Here is a 19,242-nt window from a genome sequence, read left to right on the forward strand (position 1 = left end):
CCCTTGAGCCCAGGATCGGAGTTTGCAATGAGCTATGATTATGCCACTACATTCCAGCCTGGGCGACAAAGAAGCAAGACTCTGCCTCAAAGAAAAAAAAGAAAACACAGTATTTATAGGATGCAACACTCGTGTTTATGTTTCACCGTCTTTGTGCGTGGATTTTGGTAATATATACAGGTGACTGACCAATCCCCCATGTATACCAGGGGATGACGATAACGTGATTGTTTTCCCTGCTGATGCTATGACTATAAGATCCATGGTTGGATATAGGAAGGGGCTCAAAGAAGGGCCCTAAAATCAATCAGTGCTTACTTTTGCAGGAGTGAAAAAGTGTGGTCACAAATTTAACTCATCAGAGGGTTGCTGAGCAGCCATGCCTTTCATTTTTGTTTCTTTGGCAGTGGACATATGAAGCCATAATGGGTATTATCGACAGGTTGCTTGCTGTCTCTTCTAACCATATCTTACGATATCCCATTTGTTTTCCTCGTACTCTAGAATAGAATTGGGTATATCCAATAATTCTTCTTTAACAATTATTTTAGCCACTATTACTTTTCATTGGAACATTTAGTTTTTTAAATTTATTTATTTTGGGGGGGGTATGGGGGTTTGAGACAATGTTGCTCTGTCACCTATGCTGGAGTGCAGTGTCATGACTTGGCTCACTGAAACCTCTGCCTCCTGGGTTCAAATGATTCTCGTGTCTCTGCCTCCTAGGTAGCTGGGATTACAGGCATGTGCCACCATGCCTGGTTATTTTGTATTTTTAATAGAGATAGGGTTTCACTATGTTGGCCAGGCTTGTCTCAAACTCCTGGCCTCAAGTCATCTGCCTGCCTCTGCCTCCCAAAATGGTAGGATTACAGGCTTGAGCTACCAAGCCAAGCCAGAACACTTGTTTTCAAATATTAGTTAAAATTTCTGGCCGGGCGTGGTGGCTCATGCCTATAATCCCAGCACTTTGGAAGGCCAAAGGAGGGTGGATCATGAGGTCAAGAGGTTGAGACCATCCTGGTCAACAAGGTGAAACCCCGTCTCTACTAAAAATACAAAAATTAGCTGTACATGGTGGTGTGTGCCTGTAGTCCCAGCTACCCTGGAGGCTGAGGCAGGAGAATTGCTTGAACCCGGCGGAGGTCTTAGTGAGCTGAGATCGTGCCATTGGACTCCAGCCTGGGTAACAACAGCGAAACTCCGTCTCAAAAATAAATAAATAAATAAAATAAAATTTCTAAACAAATATCTTTTTAAATCAAAGCCCTGACAGTTTTGAAAGTGCTACCCTAATCTCTCAAACCACAGTGTCCTATGTAAGTAAATATCCTCTGCATGAATGCTTTTTCTGAGAAACTGCTGCTTTATAAGACATCCCATTACTCGGCAGCTAATCTAACGTTGAACCAAAATTCTTAACTTGCAGATATTTGCCATAGTTTATTTTTCAGAGACTATTAACTAAATCTTTTGGTTGAGGAACTCCTATGAAAAATCTAACCTTTTTTTTTCAGGGGTAAAAGAACACATATTTATAAATGTTTACAAATAATTACAGAGTATTCTTAGACTCCTTGAATGCATTTTCTTTTTTTCCCTTGAATGCTTTTTAGGAAAACTCAGGATAAGATCTTCTGCTCTAGAATAAGATGTATGAAATTTTTCCAGTATATTAAAGTATAATGAAGGTTTTAAACTAAACATTTCTATGTGTTTTAGCCATTTATAACATAACGATTATAAATGGACCTTTACTATCCAGATCAGTTGGCTTTATTTTCCAATGTTTATGTCTTTCTGAATGGTATGTCTTTAATTTTCATTTGAAATTATCTTAATATATTGAGACTAGTACTTCACATACTTGGAACAACAGCTTTAACTTTCATACCACAGAACAGTGTTGTCTCTTACTGAGTTCCTGTTTAGCTTCATCTTTGCATCACCTAAAATCTCTGAGACAATGTTTAACACACTTTAAATATTTAAGTGAATATTTGTTTAATGAATAAAACTTCCTAATCCTTTTTTGCATCAAAAGCTGACAAGCTGGTTTTACCACATATTATACTAATATGTGCCTGTGGAGGTAGGGTTGGGAGTATGTATTACAACATACTTAAATAGTAGCATTTTACACCCTAACTAGGAGATTTAACTTTCACTCTTGATAAATTTCATTGTACAAGAGAAGTTAATTTTTTTGTTATTCAAGATAGTTGTTGGGCAAAACAAAATGTTGATGATTTTTACTTTCTGGTATGTAACACCCAAACACATTGACTAGCACATCACAGGTGTTTTATAAGTGTTTGTTAACTAAATGACTAATTAATGGCCATGAACTTGTAAGTACCTTGAGAGCTTGGTTCACTACTACGGAAAGCATTTTTAATTAATAATTTATTCATTCTTTCATTCATTTATGGAGACAGGTTATTACTTTGTCATCCAGGAGTGCAGTAGCATGATCATGGCTCACTTCAGCCTCAACCTCATGAGCACAAGCAATTATCCTGCCTTAGCCTCCTGATTAGCTGGGATCACAGGCATGTGCCATCACACCCTGCTAATTTTTAAAAAATTTTTTGTAGAGACGAGGCCTCACTTTGTTGCCCAGACTGGTCTCAAATTCCTGGTATCAAGTGACCCGCCTGCTTTGGCCTTCCAAAGTGCCAGGATTATAGGCATGAGCCATTGTGCCCAGCCTGAATTTTATACATTATCTTTTAAAACTAGTAAATTGAATATATTATTCCAAAGATGAGCACCTTAAGTTATAACTCTTTGTATACTTTCTTTGTTGTTTTTTTCTGTATACTTTGAGAGCTTGGTTCACTAAAACTGAAGACCTGACTTCCCTTCCTCCCTCCTTCCTTCTTGCTGTATGTCTGGTTGGAGTACAGTGTTATGATCATGGCTCACTACAGCCTTGATCTCCTGGGCTCAAGCAGTTCTCCCACCTCAGCCTCCAGAGTAGCTGGGACCACAGGTGTGTGCCACCACACTTAGACTACCATTTTAATTTTTTTAGAGACAAGGCCTCCCTGTATTGCCCAGGCTGGTCTCGGACTCCTGGGCTCATGTGACCCACCCACCTTGGCCTCCCAAAGTGATGCGTAACAGGTGTGAGATAACAGGCCACTATGGCTGCCCTTATATATACTTTTTAGATCTCAAAATAGGACACCTAACCTTACTCTCAAAAAAAAAAAAAATCGAAATACTTAAGGCATTGTGTTAAGAGAAATAAGCCTGACAGAGAAAGGCAAATACTATATAATCTCACGTGAAATCTAAAAATGTCAAACTTACGATAGAAACAAAGCAGGGTGGTCATTGCAGGGGGGTGAGGGAAATGGGTAGATGTTGGTCAAAGGGTACAAACTTTCATTTAAGATGAGTAAGTTTGGCCCGGCATGGTGGCTCATGCCTGTAATCCCAGCACTTTGGGAGGCCAAGGTGGGCAGATCACAAGGTCAGGATTTCGAGACCATCCTGGCCAATGTAGTAAAACCCTGTCTCTACTAAAAATACAAAAATTAGCTGGGCATGGTGGCATGCCACTGTAGTTCCGTCTACTCAGGAGGATGAGGCAGGAGAATCGCTTGTACCAGGAGACAGAAGTTGTGGTGAGCTGAGATGGCACACCACTGTACTCCAGCCCAGGCAACAGAGCGAGACTCTCTCAAAAAAAGAGGAATAAGTTCTTGGGATGTAATGTACAGCATGGTAACAGTAATTAACAATACTATATTTTACACTTGTATTCTCAGCCTGCCCCCAAAAAACTAAGTGATATATGACAGAGGCATTAACTAACTTGAGTGGGTTAATCATGTAGCAGTATATAGATATATCAGATCATCATATTGTACATTTTAAATTGAGACAGTTTTGTCAATTATACCTCAATAAAGCTGAAGCAATTAAATGAAAACTATTTGTTGTAGTTGATAATATGTGATAGAAAAGCCTGTGGAACACAGTGGCTCACACCTGTAATCACAGAACTTTGAGGGGCTGAGGCAGGCAGATCACCTGAGATTAGGAGTTCAAGACCAGCCTGGCCAACATGGTGAAACCCCGTCTCTACTAAAAATACAAAAATTAGCTGGGTGTGGTGGCCTGCCCTGTAATCCCAGTTACTCAGGAGGCTGAGACAGGAGAATCCCTTGAACCCAGGAGGTAGAGGTTGCAGTGAGCTGATATCACACCACTGTACTCCAACCTGGCAACAGAGAGACTCATCTCAAAAAAAAAAGAAAAGAGTGTGTACCTACGCAGCTGTCTTGCACATTCTGCTCATGTACCCCACAACCTAAAATGCAATAAAAAATTAAAAAAGAAAAGAAAAGAAAAGAAAAGCCTATGGCATAATTTTAGGGCTTCACCTCCTTGGGCCTCAATCTTATGACAACTCATTGAGCGTTTCTTAATTCCTGTGACTCATTAAATTTATTTTGCTGCTTCACAGGCAGTTTAAATCAGTCTTGAAATTTTTTGTTTTGTTTTTGAGACAGGGTCTTACTCTGTCACCCAGGCTGTAATGCAGTGGCATGATCACAATTCACTACAACCTCTAACTCCTGGGCCCAAGCAATCCTCCCATCTTAGCCTCCTAAGCAGATGGGACCACAGGCATGCACCACCATGCCCAGCTAATTTTATTTATTTATTTATTTATTTATTTGGTAAAGAAGGGGTCTACCTATGTTGCCAAGGCTGAGAAATTTTTTTTGTTGAATGATTAACTATACTTCTGGTTCCTCATGTCATCTTTTGAGGTACTTTCTCTTTGTTCCTCTTAGTATGCATAGAAAGTTGGGATCAACAATGATTGAGTCTTCATCTTTTTTAAGCATCAGGAATGAACTACCTTTGAGGTTATGCTGTTTACTATTTTTACTTACATTCTCTTTCCATGTAGTCTGGGGAGGCAGCATTACCACTTTCCCAGGGTGCTGATTTAGCTCCTTGATTTTTTTTAGAAATCCAGGATACCTTTAAATAAATGTCTTTCTGCAGAATACCAAAGAGCTTATTCTCTTACTGGCCCTAGGTTTTTTTGTATTTGAAAACCTGGTGTGTATAATTGGGTAAAGTTTAAAGGGCTTCTATGTGGTTCAAAGAGCTGCATGCTGAGAATGGGCAGCTTTCCAGTGTAAGCTCTTGGTAAATTATTTAAAGGTCCTGTGTTCCTGAGAAAGTAGGATATTGAGTAAGGAAAGTGACCAGGAAACTGATCTGTTAAGGGAATGTTTAAGTTCTGGACTGAGGTGCTCTGCTCTGAGATATATTCATTCTAGGCCTGTGTTCTTAACTATATTCATGGTCACAATGGTTGAAGCAATGGTTCCTAAAGGGGATTGAACCTCAGAACTAACCCAGAGAGCTTTTTAAAACTAAGGATTCCTGGGCTCCACCCTCAGGTTACAGAGTTACAGAGTAAGGCTCAGAAATCTGTATTCTTAGAATGTTCTCCAGATGATCTTGAAACTTCTGAAATTGTGGAGCAAAATAGTGTGTGTCTCATGTAGCTACAGCTTTCATCAGATTCTCAAAAGGGTCTTTGATTCCAGAATGTTTAACAGTTACTATAAGCCACTGATTCTCAAACTTGATAGTGTATCAGAATGACCTAAGAATTTGTTAAAACACAGATTGCTGGACCCCACTTCTAGAATTTCTGATTCAGTAAATCTGGTTTAGAGCAGGGAATATGCATTGTTAATTACAACAGGTCCTTGAATGAAGTCATTTTGTTATTTCATTGATTATAAAAAATACAAATTCCTAGCTGAGGCTGCCCTCAAGCAAATGGGCTTGCTGTCCAGTGTGCACAGAAGCCAATAACCATGGCACTGGCTTTGGGGAAATGAAAGGGTGTTTTTGTTTTCTTGTTTATGAGACAGGGTCCCATGGTGTTGCCCAGTTTGGAGTGCAGTGATGTGATCATAGCTCACTGCCACCTCAAACTTCTGGGCTCAGGTGATTCTCCCACCTCAGCCTCCTGAGTAGCTTGGACTAGAGGTACACACCACCACACTCAGCTAATTTTCGTATTTTTTTGTAGAAATGAGGATCTCTCCATGTTGCCCAGGCTGGTCTTCAACTCCTGGGCGCAGTTCACCTGCCTCTGCTTCCCAAAGTGCCGGGATTAGAGACTCGAGCCACTCTGCCCAGCCAGTAGAGAAAGGCTTATTGCAAAACTGGCTAGGAAGGAGTCAAACTCAAATCCTCTTCCTGATTTGGGATCTGGGGCAAGTTTATGGATTCAGAGGGAAAGGAAAAGGATTTAGAAATGTTGGATTAGGCCGGGTACGGTGGCTCACGCCTGTAATCCCAGCACTTTGGGAGGCTGAGGCAGGTGGATCACTAGGTCAGGAGTTCAAGACCAGACTAGCCAACATGGTGAAACCCCATCTCTACTAAAAAATACAAAAATTAGCTGGGCATGGTGGCTCATGCCTGTAATCCCAGCTACTTGGGAGGCTGTGGTAGGAGAATTGCTTGAATGGGGACCGGGGAGTTGGAGGTTGCAGTGAGCCAAGACTACACCACTACACTCCAACCTGGGCTACAGAGCAAGACTCCATCTCAAAAAAAAAAAAAAAAAAAAAAAGAAAAAGAAAGAAATATTGGATTAGCAGGATCTGATTGGAGGGCTTCAAATTTTGCCATTTGTAAGTTATGTTGAGGCCAGTTCTAGCCCTTGATCTTTTAGGCCAATTGACCCGTCAACTTCCAAAAGAGTTCAATTCAAGTTCTGCTTCTGTCCCAGTCTTCTTGGTTCTGAGGAGAGGAATTATTAGTTCCAGGTGTTGTTAAGGCATTAAAGCCTTTTCTATTGTGCATGCTACAATGGCTTGCAGTTTTGGGCTCCATTATACCTACAAGATAACTTGACATTTTGTTAACACTGTAGTTCCAGTTTGGTCACAAACTGGTTATGTCAGTGGCACTCCACTGTCCGAGAGGAATTTGCACTTTATTTCCATGTCTGCGTGGGTTTGCTCAGGATACTCTGGTTTCGTCCAGAATCCCAAAGATGTGCAAGCTAATTCAATTGACTTGTCTAATTTGTCCCATTGTGTGTGTGTGTGTGTGTGTGTGTGTGTGTGTGTGTGTGAGAGAGAGAGAGAGAGAGAGATTGGTTCTGGCCTTGTGAACGGTGAGCTTCTAGGATTAAGTTCTGGCCACTCACAATTTCTGAACTGTAATAATTGGGTAAATACTTACTTTGTTTTTATTTATCTTTCTTAAATGTATGTATAACTTACATTTACTTCAGTATTAAATATTGAATACTTTGAGTCTTCATTTTGAAGTTTAGTGATGTTTTTGTTACCAGAAAGAAATATGCCATAGGACTTAATGCTTGCTCATATCAGCCTGTAGTAAAATTGGCTTCATTATATGTTATTCACAAGAATCTGTGGACAAAGTTAATAATTACTGTAGTTCATTGGTGTTTTTGCAGATTCTGCTTGTCAAGGATTACCCTATGAGAACCAAGGGTTCTAGGCCTTGGCTAACGCCACTCTTAAGTCTTCAGCATCAACCTCTGGAATAATTATATTCGGATTCTTTATGAATGAATGACAGTAATAAACATAACGAACCATAGCAATACTCAGTCTAATTCACCATTGTAAGAGAAGGATAAAGAAAATTCCAGGCCAGGTGTGGGTGGCTCACACCTGTAATCCTAGCACTTTGGTAGGGCAAGGCATACGGTTCACTTGAGGTCAAAAGTTAAAGACCAGCCTGCCTAACATGGTGAAACCCCATCTCTACTAAAAATACAAAAAATAAGCCAGGCATGGTGACATGCACCTGTAATCCCAGAAGGCTGAGGCATGAGAATAGCTTGAACCCAGAGGAAGAAGTTGCAGTGAGCCAGGATTGCACCACTGCACTGCAGCCTGGGTGACAGAGCAAGACTCTGTCTCCAAAAAAAAAAGGAAAAAAAAAGAAAATTAGCTTTTTCCTGGCAAAGAAAAGTACACAGACATTTTAAGTTGGCTCTGTTGACAAACCTAGTTCATGAACAATTACTTCTCTATGTAGCATTTTGCTTTTCTTCTTGTCAGAGTAGAGAAACATGCATATTTTGATGACAAAATTCAGTATAATTTTGTTTTTTACACTGAATTATGTAACTTTTTAAGTATGTTATCCATTGCCAAGTAGAATACAGCATAAAGTTAAAATATTGTTTAACCTAAATGTGACAGGAAACAGGAAGAATGATTCTGAGAATTCCTGAAATGAAGAAGACTAGTTCTGTTTAGAAGTTCAGAAAGACCTGGTGCAGTGACTCACACCTGTAATCCTAGCACTTTAGGAGGCTGAGGCGGGCAGATCATGAGGTCCGGAGTTCAAGACCAGCCTGGCTAACGTGGTGAAACCTCTGTCTCTACTAAAAATACAAAAATTACCTAGGCATGGTGGCAGGTGCCTGTAATCCCAGCTACTCAGGAGGCTAAGGCAGGAGAATCCTTTGAACCCAGGAGGCGGAGGCTGCAGTGAGCTGAGATTGCACAGTTGCACTCCAGCCTGGGTGACAGGGCGAGACTCTGTCTCAAAAGACAAAAAAAAAAACAAAACACCAACCTCAGAAAGCAAGTGGTCAAGTTGCTAATACAGGAAGCTTTCAGATCCCCAAAGAAAAATCAACTGTTACCAAAGCTATAAAACACTACTAAATTCATGTGAGTCCTACAAAGAAGTTTATTTGCTCAGACTACTTACAGACTATTTGAAACTTTGTAGGAAACTACAACTCTGGAATAAATCTTTATTGTTCATGAAGAGTCTATGACATTTTCCTGTCTCTACAGGGATGAACTCATAAGGCTATTGGGCATCATTAGTGGGCCTTAACTTTTTTCTTTCCCAGTTAGATCTGGGACTCTTCAATGAAACCTGGATTAAGAAAACCTAGAGCTTTAGTGGGGAGGGTCTTCATAAGGAAGAAGTGTATCAAAATTTTATTAGTAGTTACTAACCTGAGAGGACATCAGTGTATTTGTTTTCCCTGTACTTTTTAAGGATATAACTTTGTTTTATCCCATGGCATTCTAGAAGGGAAAGAAATTAATTTTAAATGAATCATAATTTGTAATTGAAAGAAAACAAAGTTATCTCTTTCAATGTCGTCTTTTTCTATGTTGTATATCAGTACTTTGATATTTTACTCCTGTCAAAATACTGGCATAAATTTCTAGTACTTAAAGAAATATGGTGGAAATTTGGATTACTTTATTACCTTACTAGATTTTGAGTCTAAATATTACTTCATATAGGTGATCATTGTCACCTAAATGTGTTAATCTTTTAAATATGCAAACATAGCTACTGTATCATATTATATACTTAATGGAAATTGTGAATCTCATTTGTCCGTTGAAAAATTCAGCTTCCAGATTGTTGCTGACATCATCAGTTTTTAACAAACAAGGAGTTAATGGGAAAATAATTGTAGAGCCTTGTTGACTTATACTGCACAAGAAACAGATGTTTGCCATATGGAAATGAAAAAAAAAAACAGTAAGAAAATGTCTTATTCAAGTTTCTAAGAGTAAAAACAAGCAAACGAAGGAAAAATTAGAAGATACATTTTATTAGCTTTTGACCAAAAAAGGCCAGGAAATCAGTCATATACAAACATAATGTTATATGCCCTATTCCTTGAGGATGGTGAACTTGACAGCATTCAAGACTGAAGACATTTTATTTTCACTTAACTTCATTTTATCCTGTGATTTTTATTATTATTACCATTCTAGTACATGCATTGCATTTACAGTTGGGTTGATTTAATAGTATGTTATTTCTCATTCCTGCAAAATTATATTTACATTTTTCTCCCTAAGAGGTAAACAGTCGACTAGGCAAGGTGGCTCATGCCTGTAATCCCAACATAAAAACATGAAGATGTTCATAGTACTGTTTATAATACAAAATTAAAAGCAACTTAAGCATTCAACATTAAGAGAATGAATAATAATACTAATGCTTTAATAAACTCATGCTTATTTATTAAGTAGTTTCTTAAAATGATGGCAGTGTAAGAACATGAGAAGATTATTAAATAAAATGAGCAACTTAAGTTTTGCATGTATCCTGAATGTTGATATGCTCGTAGGGGAAAAAAAGGACTGAAAATGCATTTAAATAGTTAATTACCTGGGTTCACTAAGGATAAGCATATGGGATCTTTTTCATGCATTTCTTTTACAAATTTTCTCAAATATAATTATGTTACTTATAAAGAAAACTATATTTTTTGAAACAAAAAGCATCTTCTACATATCATTTAATCTTTAGGTTATTTTTTTAAATCTATAGTTTATATTTTCTGTACTAAAAATCACTTTTTCTTGACAGAAAGAAAAGTAATTAAATAAGCTTTTCTTTTCTTCCAAATATTAGTGTTTTATCATCTTTCCCAGTCTATTTTTTCTGACCATAGCTTTAAAAACCCTTTATGTGAGCAGGACTCTGATTTAAAAAAAAGAAACCCTTATGTTGAATTGATTTTTTTTCCTCCTAATCATGCTTATTTCTCCTTTGTGAAAGGTGACATAAGTGTCAGTAAAGCAAATTAAAAATACATAATTTATTATGTCATACTTCTTTTTTTTTGTACTTTATGACTTTGCAGTTTCTTCTAGACAGGCTTCATTTTTCTCTATTCAAAGTTCAAAGTTTAAAGTTTAATTTAGCAGATAGCAAAACACTTTGCTCTTTGCCACCCATGCCAATAAGCATGAAAACAAATACAGTGCTTTCACACCATCTTACAATGTAAAAATCATTCAGCTGTGAATTAGGAAATCCAAGTTCTGATCTCAGCACTTCTATAAACAAGATTTTTGACAAGCAAAGTTACTTAAACTCTGAATGTCCATTTTTTTAAATCTGTAGAAAGGAGAGTGTTAATTTCTAATGTTGAAGTAGGAATAAATTTTGTATTTCCTTTTTAAAAATATATATATTTTTAGAGACAAGGTCTTGCTATGTAGCCCAGGGTGGTCTCCCACTCCCTGGACTCAGGCCATCCTTTCAGCTCACCTCCTAAGTAGCTGGGATTCCAGGGGCATACCACCATGTCTACTTGTATGATTGCTTCTTGATTTGTTTGATTACTGTATTAATTTCTGTTGCCTTCTGAAAGACTGTGAACTGTGCTAGGGTAAGAATTTGGTTGTCTTTTCCTCACTATTGCATACCCTGGTCTAGAGCATGGTGCCTTGCACATAGAAGCCATTCCATACTGATTGAATGAATGTGCTACAATGTTTGCTGGAGGAAGGAGAGTTTAAAAAGTCATAAGATATGGTTCATATCTCCTAGAAATCCTTGTAGAACTTACAGATTATTGAAGGTTTGAAACTGTGATATACACGTTTTGCATTACATGGAAGATCTGCATGGTGTTATTAATGTTAAAATCTTGTTTTTTTCTTTTTTTTGAGGCAGAGTCTCACTGTGTCATCCAGACTGGAGTGCAGTGGTACAATCTCAGCTCCCTGCAACCTCAGGCTCCCAGGCTCAAGCCATCCTCCTGCCTTTACCTCCTGAGTATCTGGGACCACAGGTGTGTACCACCACACCTGGCTTTTTTTTTTTTTTTTTTTTGATATGGAGTCTCACTCTGTTGCCGGACTGGAGTGCAGTGGTGCAATCTTGGCGCACTGCAACCTCTGCCTCCTGGGTTCAAGCAATTCTCCTGCCTCAGCCTCCCAAATCTGGGACTACAGGTGTGCCACCATGCTCAGCTAATTTTTGTATTTTTTACTAATAGAGATGGGGTTTTACCATGTTGGCCAGGATGGTCTCGATCTCTTGACCTCATGATCTACCCCCTTTGGCCTCCCAGAGTGCTGGGATTACAGGTGTGAGCCACTGCATCTGGCGACACCTAGCTATTTTCATTTATTTTTTGTAGAGGCAGGGTTTCACCATGTTGCCCAGGCTGATCTCGAACTCGTGGTGTCAAGATCCACCTGCCTCCACCTCCCAAAGTGCTGGGATTATGGGTATGAGCCAATGCGCGAGACCTAATGTTAAAAATTTGATCCCTTGGACATTACGATGATATAGGAGTTACATTTTTGTGTATTTTCATAGATTTTACAACATGGCATATTGAAAAATACTTTCATGAATTTAGTCACCTTTCTTGTAAGTCCATATCAAGTCGAATTTCTCTTCTATTGTTGTCTTCTTTTCCTATCCATATGTCTTTTTGTTTTTGTTTTTGGTTTTTTTTTTTTTTTTTGAGTTGGAGTTTCGCTCTTGTTGCCCTGGCTGGAGTGCAGTGGCGCATTGTCGGCTCACCGCAACCTCCACCTCTTGGGTTCAAGCGATTCTCCTGTCTCAGCCTCCCAAGTAGCTGGGATTACAGGCATATGCCACCATGCCCAGCTAATTTTTTGTATTTTTAGTAGAGGCAGGGTTTCACCATGTTGGCCAGGATGGTCTCAATCTCTTGACCTCCTGATCCACCTGCCTCTACTGCCCACCAGCCCCAAAGTGCTGGGATTACAGGTGTGAGCCACCACGCCCGGCCCATATGTCTTAAAAAATACTTATATTGCTAGATCATTGAACTTTCAGGAGTTTTTGCTTTTTTGTTTTTAAGTCTGTATAATGTTTTTTAAATCCAGTGATTTTTTTAGGCTTCTACATGTATAAAGATGAAAGATTATTCTTTTCATGGCCCAAGATAAATGGAACCAAAATGTTTAACTCTTAAAATTGTACATATAAGATTTTCACATTATTGGAAGAAATAGATTTTCTTTGGATAGGCAGACAGTGTTGCCTTCCTTTTAGCCTCTGTTTACTTTCTGACCTCTGTTGATTTATTCAGCTTGTAACCTAGAAACCAGCTAAAAAGGAAGGAAGTTAGAGATGTGTATTTCTGGGCAGTAACTGGAGTAGTTTCCTCTTCCACTAGCCTGCTTTAGCAGCCAGAAAAAGGCTTTTACTCTCCTCCTCACCTCCCAACAAAAAGAAAAATTAACAGTCACTTTAACCTTTTTACCTCAGACCAGTAAGGAAGGTATAAACCGTAAGAACAACCAATTTAAAGGACTAAAATTTGTGAAAGGTGGGATTTACCATTCCTAATGACTTGTAAGAACAGGAGTGCATTAAGGAGACTTGATGTAAAATTAGCAATTTATGCTTGATACCAACTGGGTTCTCTATGTCATTACTTCATTATTTTTGTTTTTATTAAAAATTTGCCAGAGTACCAGACCAATTAATGCCAAAACAGTCACATTAATATATTTATACTAGCCAGATGTAGTGGCATGTACTTGTAGTCCCAGCTGCTCAGGAGACTAAGGCAGGAGGATGGCTTGAGCCTAGGAGTTTGAGGCTGCATTGAGCTGATAGCTCCACGGCACTCTGGCTTGGATAACAGAGTGAGACACAGTCTTTCTCTCTCTCTCTCTCTCTCTGCGATTGATTCTGTAGTATTTATAATAGTGGAGAAGTTAGTCTTACTTTAATTAAACCATGATGTAGTATGAAATACTTTTTAAAAATGAGTGATTTTTCAGTTGTTTTTTGTTGAGACAGAGTTTCGCTCTTATTGCCCAGGCTAGAGTGCAACAGCACAATCTCGGCTTGCCGCAGCCTTCACCTCCCAGGTTCAAGCGATTCTCCTCCTTCAGCCTCCCGAGTAGCTGGGATAATAGGCATGCGCTACCATGCCTGGCTAATTTTGTATTTTTAGTAGAGATGGGGTTTCTCCATGTTTGTGAGGCTGGTCTCAAACTCCTGACCTCAGGTTATCCACCTGCCTTGGCCTCCCAAAGTGCTGAGAGTACAGGCATGAGCCACTGCTGCTCCTGGCTTCAGTATTGTTAATTTTTTTTTTTTTAAGACGGAGTTTTGCTCTTGTTGTCCAGGCTGGAGTGCAATGGCATGATCTGGCTCACTGCAGCCTCCACCTCCCAGGTTCAAGCGAGTCTCCTGTCTCACCCCCCGAGTAGCTGGGATTATAGGCATACACCACCACACCTGGCTAATTTTGTATTTTTAGTAGAGACGGGTTCTCTCCATGTTGGTCAGGCTGGTCTTGAACTCCCGATCTCAGTTGATCCATCCACCTCAGCCTCCCAAAGTGCTGGGATTACAGGTGTGAGCCACTGTATCCAGTGTTAATTTTATTTTACTAAAAATTAGTACATTTGTGTTACTTAGAATGTATGATTATTGAGGCAATTGTATGGTATAGCTAAGCATACTTCTATGCTACGTGATTGTGTAAAGGACTGACAGTACTTGAAAAGCAGTGTTTGGTAACATGACATTGTGAGTTCTTTTATTTCCATTATATTCTTTTTATTTTATGTCTCTGATTAGTTATGAATGAATTATTAGGATGTTACATGTGATTTAATACTCACTTGACAATATTAAAAACACTTGGTTGTAAAGTTACCTTGGCCAGGTGCAGTGGCTCACGCCTAAAATCCCAGCACTTTGAGAGGCCAATGTGTATGGATCATCTGAGGAAAGGAGTTTGAGACCAGCCTGGCCAACATGGTGAAACCTCCTTTCTACTAAAAATACAAAATTAGCTGGGCATGGTGGCATGCACCTGTAATCCCAGGTACTTGGGAGGTGCAGTGAGCTCAGGTTGCGCCATTGAGCTCCAGCCTGAGCAAGAAAGAGTGAAACTCCATCTCAAAAAGTAAAAGAAAATAAAGTTACCTTTTAGCATCATCCATTTTCTACACAGAAAATATAATTTTAACACCACCCATGTTCTATAAAATTAAGCCATATTTTACTCACAGTCTTAGACTAATCATTGCCCATCTCTTTTCATTCTTTTTTTTTTTTTTTTGACTAGTCAAGTGCAGTAGTGAGAGGGAGTGAAAGAGTAGAACAAGGAGTTCGATCTGTAACTGACTGTGAACAATCAGTTAAGATAACTCAATACCTTCGGACCAGCCTCTCTTCATTCTTTTTATAAGTGCAAGCCCATCATACACTTGTTTTTAGTAGCTTTTCTTTTTTTTTTTTTTTTTCTTTTCTTTTTTTGAGACAGTCTCTCTCTGTTGCCCAGGCCAGAGTGCAGTGGTACGATCTCAGCTCACTGCAGCCTTGGACCTCCTGAGTTCGAACAGTTCTCCTGCCTCAGCCTCCAGAGTAGCTAGGACTACAGGTGCGACACCATGCCCTGGCTAGTTTTTGTATTTTTAGTAGAAACAGGGTTTTGCCATGTTGGCCAGGCTGTTTTCAAACTCTTGACTTCAGGTGATCCACCCGCCACTGCTCCCAGCCTCTTTTCAGTAGTTAACCTGATAATTTCTGTGAAGTGAAAGTGATACTTCTGGAGTAGGTATAAAGGGATTATGTATGTGGTATGAATAAAAAATCAGTACGAAGACAAAGTTAGCAGAGCGTGGTGACACATGCTTGTGATCCCAGCTACTCAGGAGGCTGAGGCAGGAGAATTGCTTGAATCCAGGAGGCAGACATTGCATTAAGCTGAGATTGCACCATTGCACTCCCACCTGTGGAAGAAGCGTAAAAATCCGTCTCAAAAATAATTTAAAAATAAATCAGTATGAATTGTTAGATTTACTGAAATTGAGATTTCTCATTTCTCCATGGGGATACATTTATAATAAAAGACTATTACATCTGGGCATGGTGTCTTACGCCTGTAATCCCAGCACTTTGGGAGGCCAAGACCAGTGGATCACTTAAGGCCAGGAGTTTAAGACCAACTTGGTCAACATGAAAACACCCCGATCTCTATGAAAAATACAAAAATTAGCTGGATGTGGTGGTACATGCCTGCAGTCCCAGCTACTCTGGAGGAGGAAAAATGCTTGAATCTCCCTGGAGGCAGAGGTTACAGTGAGCAGAGATCGCAAGACTGCACTCCAGCCTGGGCAACTGTGAGATTCTGTCTCCCGAGAGAGAGAGAAAGAGGAGACTATTTACATACATCCTTTAAAAATAGATTAAATATTTTCTCACACTTACGAGTATATTTTTAAAGTTTCAGTGCATGTTACCATATGTAATCCCTCTATTTCATCATGTAGTTTCTGCAATAAAACAAACCATTTCAATTAAATTTTAATACAGAAGCATGGTTGACTGAGTATATGACCACCTTTCCTTCTGTAAGTCAGAAGCTTACAGATTTTCACTGGAAGCTCTAAAGGTTAAAATTTAATTATACTGACAAATTAACAGATACTACCTGATGTTTTACATAGAGCCACAAATTTCTTTTCCATTCCATCTCTGCTCCTTGATTTGTCAAGTAGTTTGCCAAAGTTAGTCTCACATTATCACATACGTCTTTGCTATGAAATCAGGAATTTCTATAAGGCCTGGCAAGGTGACTTATACTTGAAATCCCAGCACTTTGGGAAACTGAGGCAGATGGATTGCTTGAGTTCAGGAGTTCAAGACTATCCTAGGTAACCTGGTGAAACCCTGTCTCTACAAAAAATACAAACAGCTAGGCATGGTGGTACCCACCTGTAGTCCCATCTGCATGGGAGGCTTTGGTGGGAGGATCGCTTGAGCCCAGGAGCCAGAGATTGCAGTGAGCCAATATCATGCCACTGTACTATAGCCTGGCCAACAGAGCTAAATCCTGTCTTTAAAAAAAAAAAAAAAAAAAAAAAAGGCCAGACACACAGTGGCTCATCCCTGTAATCCCAGCACTTTGGGAAGCCGAGGTGGTCGATCACCTTAGGTCAGGAGTTCAGACACCAGCCTGGTCAACATGGTGAAACCCTGTGTCTACTAACAATACAAAAATTAGCTGGGCTTGGTGGCACACCCCTGTAATACCAGCTTTTCTGGAGGCTGAGGCAGGAGAATCACTTGAACCCAGGAGGTGGAGGTTGCAGTGAGTTGAGATCATGCCATTGCACTCCATCCTGGGTGACAGAGCAAGACTACGTCCCCCCAAAACGTAAAATAGAGAACTTACTATTAAAGCATTCTTGTCCAGTAGAAATAAACTGTTGAGCTTACATGTGTGATTTTTTTTTTTTTTTTTTGAGATGGAGTTTTGCTGTTGTTGCCCAGGCTGGAGTGCAATGGTGTGATCTCACCTCACCACAACCTCCACCTCCCAGGTTCAAGCAATTCTCCTTCCTCAACCTCCCAAGTAGCTGGGACTACAAGCATGTGACACCATGCCCAGCTAAGTTTTTGTATTTTAGTAGAGAACGGGGTTTCATCATGTTGGCCAGGATGATCTTGATCTCCTGACCTCATGATCCACCCACCTCAGCCTCCCAAACTGCTGGGATTATAGGTGTAAGCCAGCCTCATGTGTGATTTTAAATTAAGTCTTTTCATCAAAGTTTTAACACAGATTAATTTTACAGTATTATATTTAACCTAGCATATCAAAATATTTTAACAAATCAAAATAATTTTTTTCATGAGATACAGCTTACTTTTTTTTTTTTAATATTCAATGTGTATTTTATACATACAGCACACATCTCAATTCAGATTAACCATATTTCAGGTGCTCATTTGCCACATGTGGTCAGTCACTACCATATTGGACAACATCGAACAGCAGAACTCTAGAATTAAGATGGATGTTAAGAGACTATACTACCCGTAAAATAAAAAAAATTCATACTACTCATTTTTAAAAAAAGAGGCTATATAGTATAACACACTTGATAAATATATTTTATGCTTTCAAATTGTAGGTATCTTAGAACTGTCTAGGTTAAATTGTTTTTTCTAATGAGTGAAAATGGTTGAGGAGTATTTTCAAATCTACCAAAATAAATATTACCAGTTTTTCTTTTGAGTAAAATGCCTCTGAGGTCATTGTGATTATTGCCTAAAAACATTTTATATTGATTTATTTTGAAGTTTTAAATATTTTCAAGGCAAAACGATTATATTAAAAAATAAATCCGTGCCTAAAAACATAGGAAGTACATTTGATGCTTTATTTTTGCCAACTTGAGAGATAGTCGCATGTTATTGCTTTTCTGCACATTCTCACCTTGGTAAATCTGGAAAGCACAAACTTACTATTTGCATTTGCTTTATGAAGGAGACAGTAAACTTGAGCTTTCAGTCTCGCCACTAGTCTGTCTTTGTCTGTTGTTAAAATTATGAGCCAGTCTCTATGGCCGCAGCCAAATGAGTAATCACCAGTAATGTGACTCGTGCTGGAAGTGACTCCATCAGCACCTGTGACGGGGGATTAGTTACAGTTTACAGAGCACCGCCTCTTCCCTTCTCTCAGTGTGCCCTAAGCCAAGTACTCGTTCTCATTTGGGTGTCTGCACTGTTGGAAGCTACTGCACTGTGTTTCCACGCAGACAGAGTACAGTGGGAAAGGCTTTCTCCAGCTGATGGATGGCTGTTCTCTTTATTTGGAGTACCTTACTGGTTATATAAGCGACCTCGGGAGAAATTATCCTGACCCAGATCGGAGGATGCAGTAGTGCTTCAGCTGCAGGATTTCTTAGTCGTTAACACCACAGCGCTGATGACAAAGAGCAAGTTGTAATCCTCATCACTGCCAGGGCTGAGCCAGAGCAGACAGAAAATCGTCATTTGCTCGTCGGAGACTTGTTAGGTTACAGCTCCTGCTTCGTTCTGTGGTCTTGGCTTTTCTTCCTATACAATGACGCCGCTGCAAGTGAGCTCAGAAATGCTTGGTTTGAGAGCCATTTGCCTGTGATTTTTGAAGACTAAAGAAGTATTTACACTAGATAAATACTCTTCAAGAACAAAATGGAAATTTCAGCAATATTTATTGACCTTTAAAGCCTTGTTGTGGATTTCGGAGATTTAAAGATACTTTAAAATTCTCAAGAACAAAGTACGGTTTGTATTTTTCTGCTTCCTTTTTCTTTTGTCTTAATTTACATTTGGTTTTTCTTCTCAGCCTGAGGAATTAAGGTCACTGCCTTTTATAGATCTGGCCTCAATGTTTTTATTTTTAACAATTTTAAACTTTTATTTGCTTAAAAAGGTTTATTGTGTTCGTAGTAATTTAATAATTATAAATGTTAATTTAATAACTAGAGTATTATGGCAGAAGTGCTTCAAATTAGGGTTTTCAGACTAGTGTTTCAAAAGAAGTGTGGTATTTATTTTGTGATGCTTTTTTTTTTCTTTTGGTTATTCCCTTCCCCACCCCCAACTTGTTTTCTAACAGTATCGTGTTTTTCAATAGACCTGCTT

The 19,242-nt window shown here is 39.1% G+C and overlaps 1 protein-coding gene across 24 annotated transcripts in view; it reads left to right on the forward strand.

Moving 5' to 3' along the window:
* Positions 1-19,242, forward strand: part of JMJD1C (jumonji domain containing 1C) — a 380,550-nt gene that overhangs the window by 257,435 nt on the left and 103,873 nt on the right. For 8 of the 24 annotated variants that reach the window (XM_078345842.1, XM_078345835.1, XM_078345846.1 and 5 more), the window contains exon 1: positions 18,294-18,877. The exons of 12 other annotated variants lie outside the window; for them this stretch is intronic. The gene's annotated coding sequence lies outside the window, so the exon portion shown is untranslated. Of the gene's footprint in view, positions 1-11,493; positions 18,878-19,242 lie in introns of those variants that run through there. 4 more of the 24 variants (XM_078345831.1, XM_078345828.1, XM_078345829.1 and 1 more) reach the window with 1 other exon arrangement.

Source organism: Callithrix jacchus, chromosome 12 (assembly GCF_049354715.1).
Source record: "Callithrix jacchus isolate 240 chromosome 12, calJac240_pri, whole genome shotgun sequence".
Taxonomy (NCBI): Eukaryota; Metazoa; Chordata; class Mammalia; order Primates; family Cebidae; genus Callithrix; species Callithrix jacchus.